At 39.4% G+C, this 20,880-nt stretch overlaps 1 long non-coding RNA gene across 4 annotated transcripts; it reads left to right on the top strand.

Moving 5' to 3' along the window:
* Positions 1 to 1,851: 1,851 nt before the first annotated feature.
* LOC122023237 lies at positions 1,852 to 18,894 on the top strand. Of its 4 annotated transcripts, none has more exons than XR_006123091.1 (5): positions 1,852 to 2,024; positions 7,437 to 7,611; positions 7,786 to 7,883; positions 7,997 to 8,430; positions 18,666 to 18,894. It is a non-coding gene; the product is annotated as an uncharacterized LOC122023237 (long non-coding RNA). The 4 variants fall into 4 exon arrangements; XR_006123090.1 differs by lacking the exon at positions 18,666 to 18,894 and adding an exon at positions 11,540 to 11,869; XR_006123089.1 differs by lacking the exon at positions 7,997 to 8,430.
* Positions 18,895 to 20,880: the final 1,986 nt, after the last annotated feature.

Genomic DNA, 20,880 nt, shown 5'->3' with positions numbered 1-20,880 from the left:
GCTTGGCAACCCGTAGCCGACTACCGTGGAGGACACCTGATCGGGCGAAGTTCACCGTCAACGGGGTAGCACGGAGCGAGGGCTACGGGCGGAGGCACAAGAAGAAAGAAGGCAAGTATATCTAATTGTGTTGGCACGGGATCCCTAAGGTATAGGAGATGAGCTCCGGTAGATTTCAAGGATCGCGACGCAAATTATACGGTGATGTTTTGGTTTTAACTGAGGATCTCGTGTTTCTCTTTTGATTCGGAGAATGCTTTTGTCGAGTTTATGCGTGAGATTTCTGGTGTTCTTGGATGGGTTTCTCCACTGGAGTAGTGAATCGGTTTGAGTGGTACTCGATTTCCTCTGTGATGTTTTGAATCGAATCTAAGGTTCATTGAAGTACCGTTGGATCGTCTGATTTCTTGGTTTCGATGTTTGGTCAGTGCATTCCGGTGTAGATGGAGCTCGCTTTCCACTGGAACGTTTTCAATGTGAATTCTTGTAATGTTGTGTGACTGTTAACGAGGTTGTTTCGTTTCCGCCGGGCTATTGCTGTGGGAGTGTACTGCGAGATACCTGTTTGTTGAAATACTTGGCTGAGTTGCCGGATTGACTAAATTTGTCGAGATCCGGGTTTTTCTTTATTGAGTTTGTCGCTACTGGTTTCATGAGACGCCGCGGTTTTGGATTTTAGTGTTGACATGGTTTGTTTTCCTGAGGTCCGTGTGCTGGAAAATGGTTCCGTAATGAAGCTTTGTCGAACTGTTGATGCGGTGATATTTCTTGCATGATACTTGTTTGCTCGAATGCCTGGCTGAGAAATTAATTGAAGGAATGAATTGTGTTTTGCGTTTTTGTGGAGTTCAGATTTGGACTGGTTCCGTGAATGATTTAGAGGTCGATTTGTTTTCTCTCTTGGGTTCTGTTTGGTGTGAGTTTGAGTATTTCTGTTCTGTTATGGGAAATTGGATTGTGTGGGGGAAATAAGTTTTGTGAAGTAATGGGATTTAAGCTTTATGTGTCCTTATTTTGGCGTAGTTGTGAAATTGTGTAGGATGGAATAGTTGGATAATGATGAAACGCCAGGTTTAGTTAATCGCTCATTGGTTAATGTAAATATTCTATTTAATGTTTTGGGAAGCTAATCTAAATTTCTTCACTGGTTTGTGTGGTAGAACTAAATAACCTTTTTCTTAAGTTCATAGCTCGGTATTCATTTATGGTATGGCGCAGTATGAATGAGTAGAAAGTGTGTTACCATGTGGCAAGTAGAAAGCTTTTCCTTAATTATTCGTTAGATAAGCATGACTAGAGTTCATTTTGCCTTTACTGTTCATGATTGACTACAAAGAATGATACTATTCATGAATGACTGCAAGGAATGATATTGTTCATGTGTGACTGCAAATAATGATACTGTTCATATATGACTGCAAAGACTGATAAGGATAGTTTAAGTTTATTTACTGTAGCTAATTGGATGAGTATGAGCATATGTGGTGACAGTACGGGTTGGGTACCTCGGGATGAGCTCCGGGGAGGGCCTTTCAAAACTTGACTGATAATTTATTTATGTTAGCTTCGGCTATATGACTGATTTCATGTTCTCTAGGAGGTACCTCTAGGTTCATGGGACTGTTGACTGACTCTAATTGTGGTTACCGGATATATGACATATTCACTCAATTAGCTATGTGGTATCACTTGTACTCGTTTATCAATATTTTCTTTATATATAGTAATTAGGATACGTTCTGTTTCTCTATGTGACTTCTAGTTGCTATCTCTACTACTTCATGGATGTCTGGTTATACATGATAGATTATACTTGCTGGGCCGTAGTCTCATGATGTCTACATTACAGGTGAGGAAGACTCTCGGGATATGGAAGGCCCTCGGACGGAGTAGACGAGGAGGCGGGATGGACGCATGATACTGTCCGCTGTCTAGGAGTGTAGAGCATATTGGATTCATCGCAAGGGACCTTGTTTCTTTATTTTATAAAAGGGGAATGTTTGGGGAATTACTGTTCTTAATCGGTAAGCCTTTGGTTGATACAGTCATTTCTATTGGTTATGATAGTTCCCTTGTTGGTACTACATTATGATTGTCCGAATGATATTGATGAGAGAGTAGTAAAAAAAAAAAAACTTGAGAGGTAGTCGCGGGATGTTTCAGTTGGTATCAGAGCACACTCCTAAGGGACAGTATGCGCAAGCCATCTCGCCAAGAACTAGGTTACTTCGGGCTTCAAGTTCGTAAGATAATCTTACTTTAAAAAAAAGTGCTGTTATTTTTAGAGAAGATGGTATTTAATTGTCTACATGTTTGAAATGAAACCACCACTTCATAATTATCTTTTGATGACTGTCTTGTTTGTTCCTGTAAATTGGTTAGTTTGAAATTTTCAAAGCTAGTAGAAGGTCAACTACTTCGTGCTACAGAGTATTACTTAATGCTAGAACATGTCTTCATTGGAGATATAGGAAGAACTAATTATATTGGATAGGTCCTTATAATTCAATATATTCAAATTCGTATTTTCCAGGTGAGAATTCAGATCATTTAACCCCTTTTTATTCCTAAATCATATTGTGCTCTTCCATTTTTTTTATAATATTCATCCCACCTTAACGAGCTGCATCTTTCTAAGATTCTAAGCCTAACAATATGTTTGGTCATAGGGTGTTATTGGAGAAGGTACCAATTTCTAATGGCTCAACAAATGCCTTTACTTTTCTTAGTGGCAGGTCAGGAGTAAGTCTTTTCCATATAGCTTAGGTTAACTACTGTATGTAGTATAGGTGAATCCTGCCTTCTTGTAGTTCCCATGCAAAAAAAAAAAAATGCAGTAGCACTTCTAAAATATGCCCCATAGGCTAAGAACTATCAAGGAAAAATCTATAAGTCACTTTTATATCTCTATGCTCCATGGTTTAGAGTATTGAGTTGTTAGGAAATAATTTGTAATAAATAAATAAATAAATACCTTGACATGATCATAGGAACCTAAAGGATAAATTGTAACAAAGCTGGTTTAGAATATAAAACAAAATTTAAGGAAAAGACTAATGCATCATTAATTGTTAGAAGTCAATCAAACAACAGATCAAATGTACATTTCTAGGAATGCCATTAAGAAAGTAAAAAGGTGGTAAGAAAATGGATTTCAAAACAATTGGTTTATTTTTCTAGATTGGGATAGAGTGCATTAAGGAATGGGAGAAGAATGGTTAGATTCTACTACGTGAGTATGTTCTTGAAGATTTATTTGTAATTGCTTGAGAAGGATAATTAGGACATTTGTTTAATATTCATAGTATATTGGTTGATTCACGTTGTAGTCATATTTACATGCCTTAATTATGTTTGAGGTGGCATATTTGCATGATTGATTGGTTTGAGTGCCCAGGTATAAACATAAATGCTAACTTGTTTATTGGCGCACAATTGATATATGTATCACTAGGTTTGTCACTTAGTATCATTCTAGATGTATCATAATTGCCATTCATAATTTTGATGCACATAATTTGGTCATTTACATGCTATCAAATGTTCAAGAATTAGTAATTCATTATAAATTGGTCATATGACATGTAAAATGACACATAATTAACATTTTTGAAGCACTCTAATTTTGTTCCAAATACATAGAATATAATGAATTTGCACAGGGACATATTTTTCATATGCATAAAGCACTACAGAATACTTGCATGTGATAATTTTTAGTTTTTTAAAGCATTTTTGAAATTAAGAACCTACCACGAATGGGAATCCAATCAACTTAGCAGTTGACTAGTGGACTTAGCACTTGACTAAACTTCTAATAGTCAATTGAATGCTCTTATTCAATTAATTGGAATTGCCATGCTAGTAGCAGATGGAATGTCTTATTTCATGCTTTTGACTATTGAATGTTTTTATAATGTTATGGTATCATGATTAGACCTATTTGACCATTGGTTGCATGTAAAATATGATATATGACGCATAGATGAACCCTAGATATGTGTCTTAACACTTAAGTGCTGATCACTATGTATTACATTGTAACCATATGACCACAGTGTATATATATATATATATAATTTTTGATCTTAGGATTTTCATCATTCTCATAGATAAGTTTTCTCATTTCGGATCAAGCATTAATATGCTTAACATTATTAAATTTCTTCAAATGCGAAATACGAGTTTGATATAAAAGATATGTATATGTATAAATTGCTTTAATGCTTACATGTATTGATCACCATGTTTGATTGTTACTTATTGTAATCATGCTTGTATATCCCTAATTATCGTTTAATATGTTTTGATGTGTGACAAATAATAAACTTCCATAAATTATGCCTATTTGAAAGGTTAAATGTAGTTTAATTCAAGGGTGGTTAGAATGGGTTGAGGAGAGCCTACGTTGAGGGAGAGTTTTGAGTTTCTAATTTCCTTGTTAAGTTTCATTCATGATTATTGTATCTTTAACTTAAATTGATTTCTAAAAAAAAAATGATTGTTGGGGAAACAATCCTTTTGGTTGAGCTTAATCACACTATTTTGATTCAAGTTGGGTGTTTTTTTTAGATTTATATTGCTTATATAGTAAGGGGGTAGTCATGACGATTCAACTAGAGCTCATGGGTATTTTTGGACTCAATGAGATTGGTTATTGACTTGGAAATAATGAAGAGTGCCTGCTTGGATGCTGGAGGTCTAGATTTGTTGTTGCAAATAGTTGATAAATTCAACGAGATTGAGTTATGGATATGACGATTATGGAGATTAGGTGCTCAAGAGCTTGGCTAGGTTGCTACATTGGGGTGTGAGATGAGCTTGATAGACTTGATAGTTGGAGGCTTAGATTGAGTGTTGAACTTAGTCATGGAATCCTGGACTCTAGAGTTTGATTTGTATTGAGTTACCTCACTAACTCGAGTGCTAGAGGTTTGGACTAAGGTGTTACTTGGACCAAGGGAATATATTCCTAACCTAACTCATGTGATTGGACATGAGTCGGTGCAGGGGACGCCGAATCTATCTTATAAGGAGACGCCAAAACAAATCCTTGACCGCCAAGTCCGAAAATTGAGGATCAAGGAGATCAAAAATGATAGAGGTCTTATGAGAGATTAGCTAATGCAGGAAGTTACTTGGGAGACCAAACTAGAAGTGTGTAACCGCTATCCAAATTATTTGATAAGTCAAATTTCAAGGACGAAATTTATTTTAAGGGGGGGGGGGAGAATTGTAAGGACCCACGAGTGAAATTAAGGTATTTATTTATGAAAATGTTTAAAATCACACAAGTGTTAATTAAAGGATTAACTTATAAAATATTCTATGAATTTTAGAAATTTTTCAAAATTTTAATTGAACTAATATGACATATTTCAAAGCGATAGAACTAATAAATTCGAGGGAAGCATATGATACTCAGTTAGGTTGGGAGTTGATTAATTTAATTAACTTAGGGTTAGGAGTAAAAGACCTAAGTATTTATACCTATACTTTGCGCCGATTCCTGGTTTCGCCCGAATCGCCGTTCCACCTCTTCTTTTCATCTTTGCTGGTGTCGATCGGCTCTCTACCACGCTCAGGTTCTCGATCAAGCACCACACCGACGGAGCACCTCACCGCCGCACAAGCACGGGCTGAGCTTGGCAACCCGTAGCCGACTACCGTGGAGGACACCTGATCCGGCGAAGCTCACTGTCAGCGGGGTAGCACGGAGTGAGGGCTGCGGGCGGAGGCACAAGAAGAAAGAAGGCAAGCATATCTAATTGTGTTGGCACGGGATCCCTAAGGTATAGGAGATGAGCTCCGGTAGATTTCAAGGATCACGACACAAATTATACGGTGATGTTTTGGTTTTAACTGAGGATCTCGTGTTTCTCTTTTGATTCGGAGAATGCTTTTGTCAAGTTTATGCGTGAGATTTCTGGTGTTCTTGGATGGGTTTCTCCATTGTGGAGTTGTGAATCGGTTTGAGTGGTACTCGATTTCCTCTGTGATGTTTTGAATCGAATCTAAGGTTCATTGAAGTACCGTTGGATCGTCTGATTTCTTGGTTTCGATGTTTGGTCAGTGCATTCCGGTGTAGATGGAGCTCGCTTTCCACTGGAACGTTTTCAATGTGAATTCTTGTAATGTTGTGTGACTGTGAACGAGGTTGTTTCATTTCCGCCGTGCTGTTGCTGTGGGAGTGTACTGCGAGATACCTGTTTGTTGAAATACTTGGCTGAGTTGCTGGATTGACGAAATTTGTCGAGATCCGGGATTTTCTTTATTGAGTTTGTCGCTACTGGTTTCATGAGACGCTGCAGTTTTTGGATTTTAGTGTTGACATGGTTTGTTTTCCTGAGGTCCGTGTGCTGGAAAATGGTTCCGTAATGAAGCTTTGTCGAATTGTTGATGCAGTGAGATTTCTTGCATGATACTTGTTTGCTCGAATGCCTGGCTGAGAAATTAATTGAAGGAATGAATTGTGTTTTGCGTTTTTGTGGAGTTCAGTTTTGGACTGGTTCCGTGAATGATTTAGAGGTCGATTTGTTTTCTCTCTTGGGTTCTGTTTGGTGTGAGTTTGAGTATTTCTGTTCTGTTATGGGAAATTGGATTGTGTGGGGGAAATAAGTTTTGTGAAGTAATGGGATTTAAGCTTTATGTGTCCTTATTTTGGCGTAGTTGTGAAACTGTGTAGGATGGAATAGTTGGATAATGATGAAATGCCAGGTTTAGTTAATCGCTCATTGGTTAATGTAAATATTCTATTTAATGTTTTGGGAAGCTAATCTAAATTTCTTCACTAGTTTGTGTGGTAGAACTAAATTACCTTTTTCTTAAGTTCATAGCTCGGTATTCATTTATGGTATGGCGCAGTATGAATGTGTAGAAAGTGTGTTACCATGTGGCAAGTAGAAAGCTTTTTCCTTAATTATAATGATACCGTTCATGAATGACGGCAAGGAATGATATTATTCATGTATGACTGTAAATAATGATACTGTTCATATATGACTGTAACGACTGATAAGGATAGTTTAAGTTTATTTACTGTAGCTAATTGGATGAGTATGAGCATATGTGGTGATAGTACGGGTTGGATGCCTCGGGATGAGCTCCGGGGAGGGCCTTTCCAAACTTGACTGATAATTTATTTATGTTAGCTTCGGCTATATGACTAATTTCATGTTCTCTAGGAGATATCTCTAGGTTCATGGGACTGTTGACTGACTCTAATTGTGGTTACCAGATATATGACATATTCACTCAATTAGCTATGTGGTATTACTTGTACTCGTTTATCAATATTTTCTTTATATATAGTAATTAGGATATGTTCTGTTTCTCTATTTGACTTCTAGTTGCTATCTTTACTACTTCATGGATGTCTAGTTATACATGATAGATTATACTTGCTGGGCCGTAGTCTCATGATGTCTACATTACAGGTGAGGAAGACTCTCGGGATATGGAAGACCCTCGGACGGAGTAGACGAGGAGGCGGGATGGACGCATGATACTGTCTGCTGTCTAGGAATGTAGAGCATATTGGATTCATCGCAAGGGACCTTGTTTCTTTATTTTATAGAAGGGGAATGTTTTGGGAATTACTGTTCTTAATCGGTAAGCCTTTGGTTGATACAGTCATTTCTATTGGTTATGATAGTTCCCTTGTTGGTACTACATTATGATCGTCCGAATGATATTGATAAGAGAGTAGTAAAAAAAAAACTTGAGAGGTAGTCGCGGGATGTTTCAGATTGATTTTTAAATAAGTTATTTAATGTTAAAATGCAGGAAAGTGAGACTATCAGTCAGCTGCACGCAAAGATAAAGGATATCCTCAACGGGCTTCACACAATCGACCATCAGATAGAAAATTGAGACTTGATCAGGTATGTCTTAAATGTCTTTCCTTGAAATGCATTGTGGGCATCCTTTGTATATGCCTATAAAATTTCGAGGAATTTATCTAAATTAAAATTGGATGAACTTTTCTGTGAATTAGAACTACATGAGCAAACTAACACCAAAATCGAGAAAGGTATTGTGCTTGTTGGAGGAACATCAAAAGGAAAATCCAGAACTAAATTAGAACCAGATGGCGAGTCTGCCCTAGACTCAGATGATAAAGAATACTTGGTGAACTTGGTAAGAAAAATGTTCATCAGGAGAAAGAAATACTTTACCAACAAGGATTTGCAGAAAATCCACTCCACCTTCAATCCTAACAACAAGAATGTGACATGCTTTGGATGCAACAAGAAGGGGCACTGCAAGAACGACTGCCTGAGTCTAAAGAAGAAGAAATCCCTTAAGGCACCTTGGGACGAATCACCCGCGAAGGAATTAGATGGACCAGAATTGGAGAGTGAATCGGAAGACGGGTCTGAACCCGAGTCGAGCCACGAGTCTACACTCATTTCCGAAGGTTCCGATAAGGTATATTTTAGTTTAAGCAGAAAGTTTTTTAAGATCATTGCATGTTTAAATAGGAAATTAACTAACACTGAAAATAAAATAAATGAACTAACAAAAAAAAAATGCTTAATGAACTATTAAAATCAAATTCAACGGCTGAGCTGATTCAACCCGAAATCCAACTCAAGTTTTGTAACTTGAGGAGGACAATTTCATATTGAAAAGCGAAATAGTCAAACTAAAAGAATTACTAGAGAAATTCACAACTCGATCCAAGTACCTCAACATGATAGTTGAATCACAAAGAGCTGTGTACAACAAGTCTGGACTCGGATACAAGTCCTGCTCGGCTAACAAAACCTTTATATCCTTAGTTAACCAAAGTAAAAAAATCAAATTAAAGCTTGGATTACGAAAGCGTATCTAACCACATAAGTAGGACTCAACCAATACTACATACCTAAAGATAAAATACATTATCTAAAACTGACTAAATCAAATAACTCAAATTCAACTACTCCCTCTAAAATAAATCCAATAAAGTCACATAAAACAAATCAAACTAAGCCTAGATCAAGTAAAAGTAAAATTAAGCCAAACTCAAACTATAATCAAATCTATTATGACTATAAAACAAAATGACACCACCCAAAACATAAAATCTAAACCCAATAATTCAGGGGGAGGTTCCAAAATAGTTGGCACCTACAAAAGTAACAACTTACCCAGATGGGTAATTAGAACTAGTCTAAAAGGGACAAAAGTTTAACTTGACCTATGATACTGGTGAAGTTTTGAATGATAGTAAGTTAGGGAAACTCTGTCTATGTATATCTAGGAAGATATGACTTCGACCTAGTGCATTTAGCTTAGTGGAACTAACTGAAGCTACCCCTTATGAATCCTAACCAGTTAGACTAAAGTTTTATATTAAGTTCAGTGGATAGGACTATTTGGAAAATCTCGAAGATATGGTTACTCTAATGATGTTCAGGTGACTCACCATAATCTAGAAGTTTATCCAAATAATGTGTAAAATATGACAATAAATAATAATTAAATAATAAAGTTTAATAGGAAAATAACGTTAACAAAATTTTTAGAAATTTTTTGAGAATTTTTTAGAACTTGTATAATGTAATTGGTGTTGGTCTGCGGTGGCCGGCTAGAAGGGGGTTGAATAGCCTACAAAAATAATAACAAGAAACCCTTCTCGACTTTTCTTAAACTAACACTTGAAAAATATAACAGTAGTAAATTAAAATAGAAAAGAAGAGACACACAGGGATTTACTTGGTTACAATTGGGGAAGTTATTAATCCAAGGAAGATGTCGCACTAGTATCTCCTTCAGGCAGAGAAGCCTCTTACAATAATGAAAGCGCAAAAAGAAAGAAGCTAAAATCTAAAAGAAGCACACAAGTGTAAGAATTACAATTCTTGAGTTAATTGAAAGCTTCTGGACCAAGGCTGTATTTATAGCCTTGGTCGGGGTGCCTCGAAGGGTTCGAGGTGTCCTGGGGGGATAAAATTTTATCCCTTACGCACGGATCGTGGTTTGACCATGATTTGGATAAAATCCGACTCCGGACGCTCGGAATGGTTTCGAGCGCCCGGACCCCTAAGTCAACCATGTTGACTTTTTGGTCCGGGCCCTCTGCTTCGGGTTCGCTCACCTTGGTCCGGGTCTTCCACTCCGTTTTCGTTCACTTGGGTGATCTCTGCCATTCTGTAACGCCCGAAAATTCTCAAATTAATTTTAGAAATATTCTATTATTTTCTGGAATTTTAGAATATTTTTCTGGAATTTTTAGAATAGTCGAAGTAGCAAAATTAAATAAAAACGTAAAATAGCCTAAGCGGGAATCGAACCCGAGACCTATTAGACTCTACGCCTTATAGATGACTCTAGTAACCAAGGGGCCCCAGCAGGGGTGTGATGAAAGAAGAGAACAATTCTATTTAAGATTTAGTTGGATGGTGTTAAACACTTAATATAAATAGGGAATTAAGAGAGGAGTTATTATTTTTCCAAACGACAACTCTCTTTTCCCCTCACCCTCATCCGGCGCCATCTCTTCTCCCGCACCCTCTCTTCACGCCCAAGGCCAAGGAGACCTAGGGTTTCATCCCTAGGAGCGTAGGAACACCTTCTGACGACAACTCCGGCACGAGGACGCCCCCCTTCGCGAAAAGAAAGTGTAGACGTAAGAAGATCGTCGACACGATCATCTTATCCAGAAATCTAGCGATCGGGTTGTAAGAATATTTAGCGCAGGATGTAAGTAACCCCTCACCTGCAGCATAAGTAGCTATTCACATGCTTTTATGATTCTAGATCGCTTTTATGATCTTAGAATAGTCGTATGCAGAATTAGAGCACACCAGGTGCTCGATAAAATGACTAGTATAGTCGTATACCACAGTAGGCATTTTTAATAGTACAATTAAATGCCAAAGATGTATTTTATTAACATACATGGTCTTGCTTCAGTTATATGAGACTACGGTCCAATGGGTGGACTCCTATAGTCGCCTCTAGGTTCAGATAACCTAGCTCTAGGTTTAGATAACCTAGTAAAAGCAAGATAAGATATATTAGCTATGAATCAGTATTTTACTTTATCAGTGGCATTGTACTGGACTTCAGTTGTCCATGGGTTGGGCTCCCATAGTAGTCTCTAGGTTTAGATAACCTAGTAACCCTACTAGATTCGAGACTTGCTACCTCAAGCCTAGTTAGGGATGCACACACAGCAAGTACAGTTGCCGGGCCTATCAGCAGCATGTTTAGTATTTTTATCTATTATGGAAATAGTTTTCAAACCTTTACAAATCAGATATATGAATACAGTTCAGTGATAGCTGTAAGCTGATACAAGTCTTTGCTTAGCTCATGTATCGGTTTAGCTTCCTTGATGGTACAGTAATTAGTTTATGTTCAGTATGTGATTGCTATGATTTACATGTCCACATACCATGCTCCTAGCACTTTTAGTATGATTCTCATTATGTATATCAGCATAGCATCTTTTAAAGAGCATGATTTCTTCGTATGCATGTTTTTGTGAGGTAGATGGTTTCTTACTAAGCTCCCAAGCTTATAGTTTCCCTTTTTCCTTATGCTGCAGATAAAGGTAAATGGAAGATGGATTAGCAGAGGCTGTAGGGCGATGCGATAAAGATGTGTGTGCAAGGAACTTGGAATAAAGACTCTTGGAGAGTAGCCCACCTAAAGACTTAGAATTTCAGCTTTTAGTTACTTTTCTGCACTTTTAGGATGCTAAGTCTCATGATTTGTGAACCTAAGGGTTTTGCCATGCTTAGACTGCTAATTGTCTTGTTAATAGATAGTAAAATATGAGTGATATTATGTTTTAGTGATTTATGGAAGTTCTGTATGAAGTCGGGTCTGATTTCTGCATAGATAGTAAAATGTGAGTGATATTATGTTTTAGTGATTTCTGGAAGTTTTGTATGAAGTCGGGTCTGATTTCTACAGAAATCAGAAACCCAATCGATCAGCCGATCGATTGAGCAGTCCTCAATCGATCAGCTGATCGATTGGATGAAGTCCCCGCGTACAGAACACTATGGAATCGGTCAGCTGATCGATTGAGGAGCCCTCGATCGATCAGCCGATCGATTGGGAAGCGATCTGCCGCATATAGAGAGCTGATGAGTCGATCTGCTGATGAGTCGTTCGGGAATTTAAACCCGTGAATAGAGAGCTTCTGAATCGATCTCCGGATCGATTGGCCAGACTGGATCGATCAGTCGATCGATCCAGACGGGACTTTCGTGCACAGTAGCACGTCGAATCGATCAGTGGATCGATCAAATGACTCCAATCGATCAGCCGATCGATTGGAATGCCTGATTTCAGCCAGAAGCGTCTGTTTTCAAGTTTTTGATCAGATAGCAAGTTTGGCTTCCCCTCTTAGTAGGTGTACAACCTTAGAAATGTATTCTGAATATAAATTTTAGATTTTATAGCAAATAGCATAGAGTTTTAAATAAGTTCAGTTTTCCGTCCAAAATAGTTCAGTTTAGCACAGTGATTGTAACCCCCGGCCTCACAACCTAGTCAGTCGGAGGCGGGGCGTACAGAGTAGTATCAGAGGAAAGTTCCATACTTCCTCCACACACACATCAGCATTGAACCTGCAGCTTTCAAGTAAGAACATCCCTCACTTTAATTATGTTTCTTGCTTTCATGTTTATAGATAACTAAAGCATGTTTAGTTTATATATGATAGCATCTAACCAGATAATAGTAGTTATGTAAATATGATTGTATTAGTTATGTATGCCCTCTATTTCTCTAAAAAATGATACGATGACGCCCAGCCAGAAAGACACCAGCTACTGAGCCCCAGCATGAGGCAGGCAGCTCAGTGCCTCCCCCAGACCTTGCAGCAGTAGTGGATCAGTTACAAAAGCAACTAGTTGAACAGCAACAGGAGATAGCCACCCTAAGGGCTAATCAGCAGAATACTCCCATTGTCACTCCAGAACCTAACTAGCAACCCCAGTAGTGATAGAGGTTCCACCAGTCCAACCTGCAACACTAGTAGCCCTAGCGGCGAGGAGAAAGCTTACGATCGGTGGCGAGAAAATCAAGCGGAGAATTTCTGGGCACGGTGAACCATGGGATGCCCAAGCACAGTTGGCTCTTTGGAAATGCGATGGAGCTTGGACTTAGGAGTTTAAAAAGGTGAAATCGCCTCCTTACGCACGATAGGAGGCGCGTATGTGGTGGGAGAGGATTAAAGTGAAGCGCCAGTGAACTAGATGACATGGGCCGACTTGAGAGAATTCTTTGAAGAGTTCTTTCACATGCGGGTCATGAACCGCCACTATGGCGAGTTCCGAATTTCGTCGGGCAACCTTCGATTGAGGAGGTGAAGAAATTCATGCCCCGTAGTCGACCGAAGAGAGCGAGTCGGTTGATGCTTAAAATGCTAAGGCGGAAATAGCAATGAATGTGGCGGTGGCGTTCCGCAAACTCAGAAGAACTAGTAAGTAGTGCTCGACCCGGCATTATCGAGCGACATCAAGCAAAGCCGTTTGAGTCTAAGGGCCAGGAGGCTCGGTACTCGAAACACCGAGGCCTGACTCTAGCGGAAGGGAACTCCGATCCAGACGTCGTGAGTTACCCAAAGGAGGACCGGCTAATGCTGACTAGCTATCTCAAGTGTTCCACTTGTGGAAAAATCCACCCTGGAGTTTGTCGCAAGAGCACACGAGGATGCTTTGAATGTGGCCAGGAGGGTTATATGGCTAAACAATGTCCGAACAAGAACAATGCTCCTACACCACGGTAGATTCGATGCGGAGGTAACCCGGCCTGATTACATTAGATGCGGTGCTATAGATGGACCACACATCGTCGAAGCCCCTCGACCACGAGCGTGAGGATCTACTCACTCACGGAGAAGGCGTGGCGAATGTTTTTATTCAGGTCGATTAGTATTTCTGACAAAGTGCAACCTGTCTTATTAAATCTTGAGGCAACCCATTCTTATATATCCAGGGCATTTCCGAAAAGTTAGCAATACCTCCGGATGTACTCGGTGGCCAATTTAACACTACCTTTAAGAGAAATCATGGCATCCACGGCGATGCCAGTCATTATAGCAGACAAAGAGCTTTTTGGTGATCTGATAGTGCTAGATATGACTGACTACGACGTCATCTTGGGAATGGACTTTCTGATCAAGTACGGTGCCTCCATAGAATGCCATAAACAGAGAGTTGTATTCCAACCTGAAGCAGGAGTACAATTTGGGTACATCGGAGAACCAAAGAGAAAGGCTAGGAAGTTTCTCTCAGCTTTGAAAACACAGAAATTATTGGATTCAGGTTGTATGAGATTCCTAGCACATGTAGTCAGTACCAGTCAGGGCAAGGACCAAAAGCTAGAGGAGGTCCGAGTTGTATGTGACTACCTAGCAGTCTTCCCTGAGGAGTTACCAGGTTTAGCACCAGACAGAGAGATTGAATTGAGATAGAACTCGTCCCCAGTACAAATTCCATCTCCAAAGCACCCTACCGCATGACTCCAGCAGAACTAAAGGAACTTCAGGAGCAACTACAGGAGCTGCTTGACAAGGGCTTCATACGCTCTAGTCACTCACCATGGGGAGCACCCGTATTGTTCGTGATGAAGAAGGACGGGAGTATGCACCTGTGTATAGACTACCGGACACTAAATCAAGTCACGATTAAGAACAAGTATCCTCTTTCCAGGATAGATGACCTGTTCGATCAGCTAAAGGGAGCAGCAGTGTTCTCTAAAATAGATCTCAGATCGGGATACCACCAGGTGAAAGTTAAAGAAGGTGATATACCCAAAACGACTTTCAGGACCAGATACGGACATTATGAGTTCGTAGTCATGCCCTTTGGTGTGACGAATGCTCCAGCTACCTTCATGGACCTCATGAACAGAGTATTCAGAGAATATTTAGATAAGTTTGTCATCGTGTTCATCGACGACATTCTTATTTATTCCAAAACTCAGGAAGAACATGCAGAACACTTGAAGATAGTACTGCAGACCCTTCAGCAGAACCAGCTGTACGCCAAATTCACGAAATATGAATTCTGGCTCGATCAGGTATCCTTTTTGGATCACATCATCTCTAAGGATGGTGTCATGGTAGACCCCAGTAAGATAGAAGCTGTGAGTAACTGGAAAAGACCTAAGAACGCCAGTGAAATCAGAAGCTTTTTGGGACTAGCAGGTTACTACAAAAAATTTGTAGAGGATTTCTCCAGGATAGCCGCCCCACTGACAACTCTCACCAGGAAGAACAGAAAATTTTAGTGGACAGAGGATTGCGAGAACAGCTTCATGGAGCTCAAAAGAAGATTGACCAGTGCACCCATTCTAACTCTGCCAGAAAACACAGACAACTTTGATATTTACAGCGATGCCTCTAAATTGGGACTAGGAGCAGTACTGATGCAAAATGGTAAGGTGATCGCCTATGCCTCCAGACAACTCAAGGACTATGAGAGGAACTACCCTACTCATGACCTTGAGTTTGCAGCAGTTGTTTTCGCCCTTAAAATTTGGAGACATTACTTGTATGGAGCTCAGTGCAGAGTGTATACAGATCATCAGAGTCTGAAGTACTTCTTCACTCAGAAAGATCTGAATATGCGACAGTGCAGATGGCTCGAGCTGGTCAAAAACTATGATATAGACATCCTCTACCACCCAGGAAAAGCCAATAAGGTGGCAGACGCACTTAGCAGAAAGTCCAGTGCTACCTTACTATCCCTATCAGCCATGCCACCACCCCTACAAAAGGAAATTACAGAGTTTAGTCTCAAACTTATAGTAGGACATCTCTCTACTATGACCTTAGCATCTACCCTACTTGGTGACATTCAGATAGCTCAGGGTCAGGACCCTGAAATTCAGAAAATCAAGCAAGGGTTAACAGAATCAGAAAGTGGAGAGTTCAGAGTATCTGATAGTGGGGTATTGTATTTTGGTGACAGACTATGTGTTCCGGATCAGGAGGAACTACGAAGGAAGATCCTAGACGAGACTCATAGGACTCCTTATGCGATGCATCCTGGTTCCACCAAAATGTACCAAGACCTAAAGAAACGTTTTTGTTGGCCTGGGATGAAAAGAGACATCGCTAGATATGTCAGTATCTGTCTGACCTGTCAAAGGGTCAAGGCAGAACACCAGAGACCAGGAGGAGTTCTGCAGCCTATTCAGATCCCAGAATGGAGGTGGGAGGATATTTCCATGGATTTCATAGTGGGACTACCCAGAACCACGAATGATTTTGATGTCATATGGGTAATAGTCGACAGATTGACTAAATCAACCCACTTCTTAGCTATCAGGATATCTTACTCCATGGAGCAGCTAGCTCAGTTGTATCTCAAGGAGATTGTCAGACTGCATAGAGTCCCACAGACCATCATTTCAGACAGAGACAGTAGATTCACGTCACACTTCTGGGAGTGTGTACAGTCAGCGTTGGGCACCAAGTTAAAGTTTAGCACAACTTTCCATCCTCAGACAGATGGTCAGATGGAGCGAGTGAATCAGGTACTCGAAGATATGCTCCGAGCATGTGCCCTAGACTTCAAGGGAAGTTGGTGCAAATATCTGTGTTTAGCAGAATTTGCATACAACAATAGCTATCAGGCCACTATCGACATGACACCCTACGAGGCTCTCTATGAGCGGAGGTGTAGATCTCCAATCTGCTGGTATGAAAGTGGTGAACAGAAAGAACTAGAACTTCAGACAGATCTAGTGGTAGATACCACAGCAACTATACAGCAGATCCACTAGAGGATAGAGACAGCTCAAAGCCGACATAAAAGCTATGCTGATACACGGCGTCGACCCTTAGAGTTTTCAGTTGGAGACACAGTATTCCTCCGAGTGGCTCCCATGAAGGGAGTAATGCGTTTTGGGAAGAAGGACAAATTAAGTCCCAGATATGTGGGACCATACCTTATCATTAGAAGAGTTGGCAAGGTAGCATATGAGCTAGAGCTACCCCAGGAGATGTCAGCTATCCATAACGTATTTCATGTCTCTATGCTGAAGAAGCATATCCCAGATGCCACCCAGGTGATTGAGCCCCAGTTGGTACAAGTCCACGAAGACCTCAGCTATGACAGTCGACCTATTCAGATAATAGACCGAGCAGTTAAGAAATTACAGAACAAGGAGATACCATTAGTAAAATTCATTTGACAAAATCACACAACAGAAGAGGCAACTTGGGAGACAGAAGCTAGTATGAGACAGAAGTACCCAGAGTTATTCTAAGTTCGAGGACGAACTTTTTAAAATGTATGGGGGATTGTAACGCCCGAAAATTCTCTAATTAATTTTAGAAATATTATATTATTTTATGAAATTTTAGAATATTTTTCTGGAATTTTTAGGATAGCGGAAGTAGCAAAATTAAATAAAAATGTAAAATAGCCTAAGCAGGAATCGAACTCGAGACCTATTAGACTCTACGCCTTATAGATGACTCTAGTAACCAAGGGGCCCCGGCAGGGGTGTGCTGAAAGAAGAGGAGAACAATGTTATTTAAGATTTAGTTGGATGGTGTTAAGCACTTAATATAAATAGGGAATTTAGAGAGGAGTTATTATTTTTCCAAACGACAACACTCTTTTCCCCTCACCCTCACCCGACGCCATCTCTTCTCCCGCACCCTCTCTTCATGCCCAAGGCCAAGGAGACCTAGGGTTTCATTCCTAGGAGCGTAGGAACACCTTCTGACGATAACTCCGACACGAGGACGTCCCCCTCCGCGAGAAGAAAGCATAGACGTAAGAAGATCGTCGACACGATCATCTTCTCCAGAAATCTAGCGATCGGGTTGTAAGAATATTTAGCGCAGGATGTAAGTAACCCCTCACCTGCAGCATAAGTAGCTATTCGCATGCTTTTATGATTCTAGATCGCTTTTATGATCTTAGAATAGTCGTATGCAGAATTAGAGCACACCAGGTGCTCGATAAAATGACTAGTATAGTCGTATACCACAGTAGGCATTTTTAATAGTACAGTTAAATGCCAAAGATGTATTTTATTAACATACATGGTCTTGCTTCAGTTATATGGGACTAGGGTCCAATGGTTGGGCTCCTATAGTCGCCTCTAGGTTCAGATAACCTAGCTCTATGTTTAGATAACATAGTAAAAGCAAGATAAAATATATTAGCTATGAATCAGTATTTTACTTTATCAGTGACACTGTACTGGACTTCAGTTGTCCATGGGTTGGGCTCCCATACTCGTCCCTAGGTTTAGATAACCTAGTAACCCTACTAGATTCGGGACTTGCTACCTCGGGCCTAGTTAGGGATGCGCACACAGCAAGTACAGTTGCCGGGCCTATCAGCAGCATGTTTAGTATTTTTATCTATTATGGAAATAGTTTTCAAACCTTTACAAATCAGATATATGAATACAGTTCAGTGACAGCAGTAAGCTGATACAAGTCTTTGCTTAGCTCATGTATCGGTTTAGCTTCCTTGATGGTACAGTAATTAGTTTATGTTCAGTATGTGATTGCTATGATTTACATGTCCACATACCATGCTCCTAGCACTTTTAGTATGATTCTCATTATGTATATCAACATAACATCTTTTAAAGAGCATGATTTCTTCGTATGCATGTTTTTGTGAGGTAGATGGTTTCTTACTAAGCTCCCAAGCTTATAGTTTCCCTTTTTCCTTATGCTGCAGATAAATGTAAAGGGAAGATGGATTAGCGGAGGCTAGAGGGCGATGCGATAAAGATGTGTGTGCAAGGAACTTGGAATAAAGACTCTTGGGGAGTAGCCCACCTAAAGACAAAGAATTTCAGCTCTTAGTTACTTTTTCTGCACTTTTAGGATGCTAAGTCTCATGATTTGTGAACCTAAAGGTTTTGCCATGCTTAGACTGCTAATTGTCTTGTTAATAGATAGTAAAATGTGAGTGATATTATGTTTTAGTGATTTCTGGAAGTTCTGTATGAAGTCGGGTCTGATTTCTGCAGAAATCAGAAACCCAATCGATCAGCCGATCGATTGAGCAGTCCTCAATCGGTCAGCCGATCGATTGGATGAAATCCCCGCGTACAGAACACTATGGAATCGATCAGCTGATCGATTGAGGAGCCCTCGATCGATCAGTCGAAATTTCTAATTTCAGAAGAACTTTTTAACTTATTTTTTCTAAGTAAAAGTTTTACGAAAAAAATTATAAGTAAAAAAAATGTTTAAAAGACTTTTTAAAGCATTATTAAATTTCAACATTAATACTTTATCAGAAAGTTAATTAAACATTTTATTTCAATATTTTGGTTTCCAGGTCGTGGCGAGGCACTAGACCTTTTTGGTTATTGGAGCAACAATCACTTCCTTAGACCAAGCCTCATAAAGAAACACACTGTTTAATTTTCTTACTGAAAGTGCTAAATCCGATTAAAATTTAGATTAAGCCAGACTTAGGAACCCAATATAGGTTCCAGCCAACTGAATTAATTAAGAATTTCTTAGGGACATATTTTTTTGAAATGTTCCTAATTTGTCCCTTATGATACCTAAAATATCAATTTAAATTGTTAAATTTTCTAACATTGGCATTAGATGAGCATGCATGATTTTTAAAGTTATTTACTTATATTTTTAAATTATCATTTTCTATTTTTAATTTTTCATTTTCTAAATTAATTCTGTCGAATTCTTCTATTGGGCAAGATTTAGCTAATATTAGTTTTAAATTCTTAATTTCTTTTTCTAATTTACAGCAATTCTTAGTTAACAGTTTAATAAACTTAAATAGTTTGTTTGGAGGAAGAGATCGTACCTGACTTACCTTGTCGATCTCATTGTCCGTTTCTCCCCCTAAATTGTTGCTATCTTTCGACGTGGCTCCCCTTTCATCGATGCTCTCGATGCTCATTTCGGAAGAGCTTGACTCGTAGTCGTCGTCTTGATGACTTGCCATTAGTGCAAGTCCGGAGAAGGCTTCGACTTCCGATTCGGACGACGTATCATCCCACGTCGCCTTTAGGACCTTGCGCTTTTGGACAGGCTTCTTACTTTTATCTTTGTCCTTGTTCTTTAGCTTAGGGCAGTTGTCCTTGACGTGCCCTTCTTCGTCGCAGTGGTAGCAGTGGATGGTCTTTTTCTTTCTACCCTGCGGATGGTTAGTTTTTCTAGACTTACAAAGATTCTTGAATCGTCTTACCATCATTACCATTTCCTCGTCGTCGAGAGAAGACTCCGACTCAGGTTCGTCTCTCGATACTTTGAGAGCGATGTTGTGCTTGGGCTCCTTCGTACCTGAACATCTTGATTCATGCACTGACATCTACTAGTGATGCCCATTTTGTATTTCTAGGAAATGAATTGAGGGCGTACCTTAGCGAATCTCAGTTACTTACCGTTTCTTCGAGACGAGATTCGAGAGTCCGGTGATGATTTCCTTTATTCTTGAGTGCAGATGCGCAACTTGTTGGTTGCTACTCGGAATACCATTCTAGTTCCCCTGTACAAAAATTTTGTACAAGCATAGAACTATCCTAGCTACCCATGTGCTCTACTGAAGTTAAATTTGGATTGCAAACGATGCTTAACATTATTAATCCAAATTGTCCTTTAGAAGTTAAACTTTGATTAGAAACGATACTTAACAGTTTTACTCCAAGTTTAACCGATGTGATCTTCCAAAGTTAAACCATATTACAGAAGTCAATTAAATATCTATTTCAAATATTGGCTTCCAAGTTAAACATGGTGAAGCACTAGGCCTTCTTGGATATGGGATCATCCACCACTTCCTAGACAAAGCCTTTCAAAGAAATCAGATATTGAACTTCTTACAGTAAACTAGGTTTAACTACAGAGACCTCAATAGAAACACAATATCGAAACATGAAATTGAAAAATAAAATCAATAACAAAACGATAAC

The sequence above is a fragment of the Zingiber officinale genome, chromosome 1A (genome assembly GCF_018446385.1).
Source record: "Zingiber officinale cultivar Zhangliang chromosome 1A, Zo_v1.1, whole genome shotgun sequence".
Taxonomy (NCBI): Eukaryota; Viridiplantae; Streptophyta; class Magnoliopsida; order Zingiberales; family Zingiberaceae; genus Zingiber; species Zingiber officinale.
The sequence above is the reverse complement of the archived record's forward strand: the minus strand, read 5'-3'. Positions and strand labels throughout refer to the sequence as shown.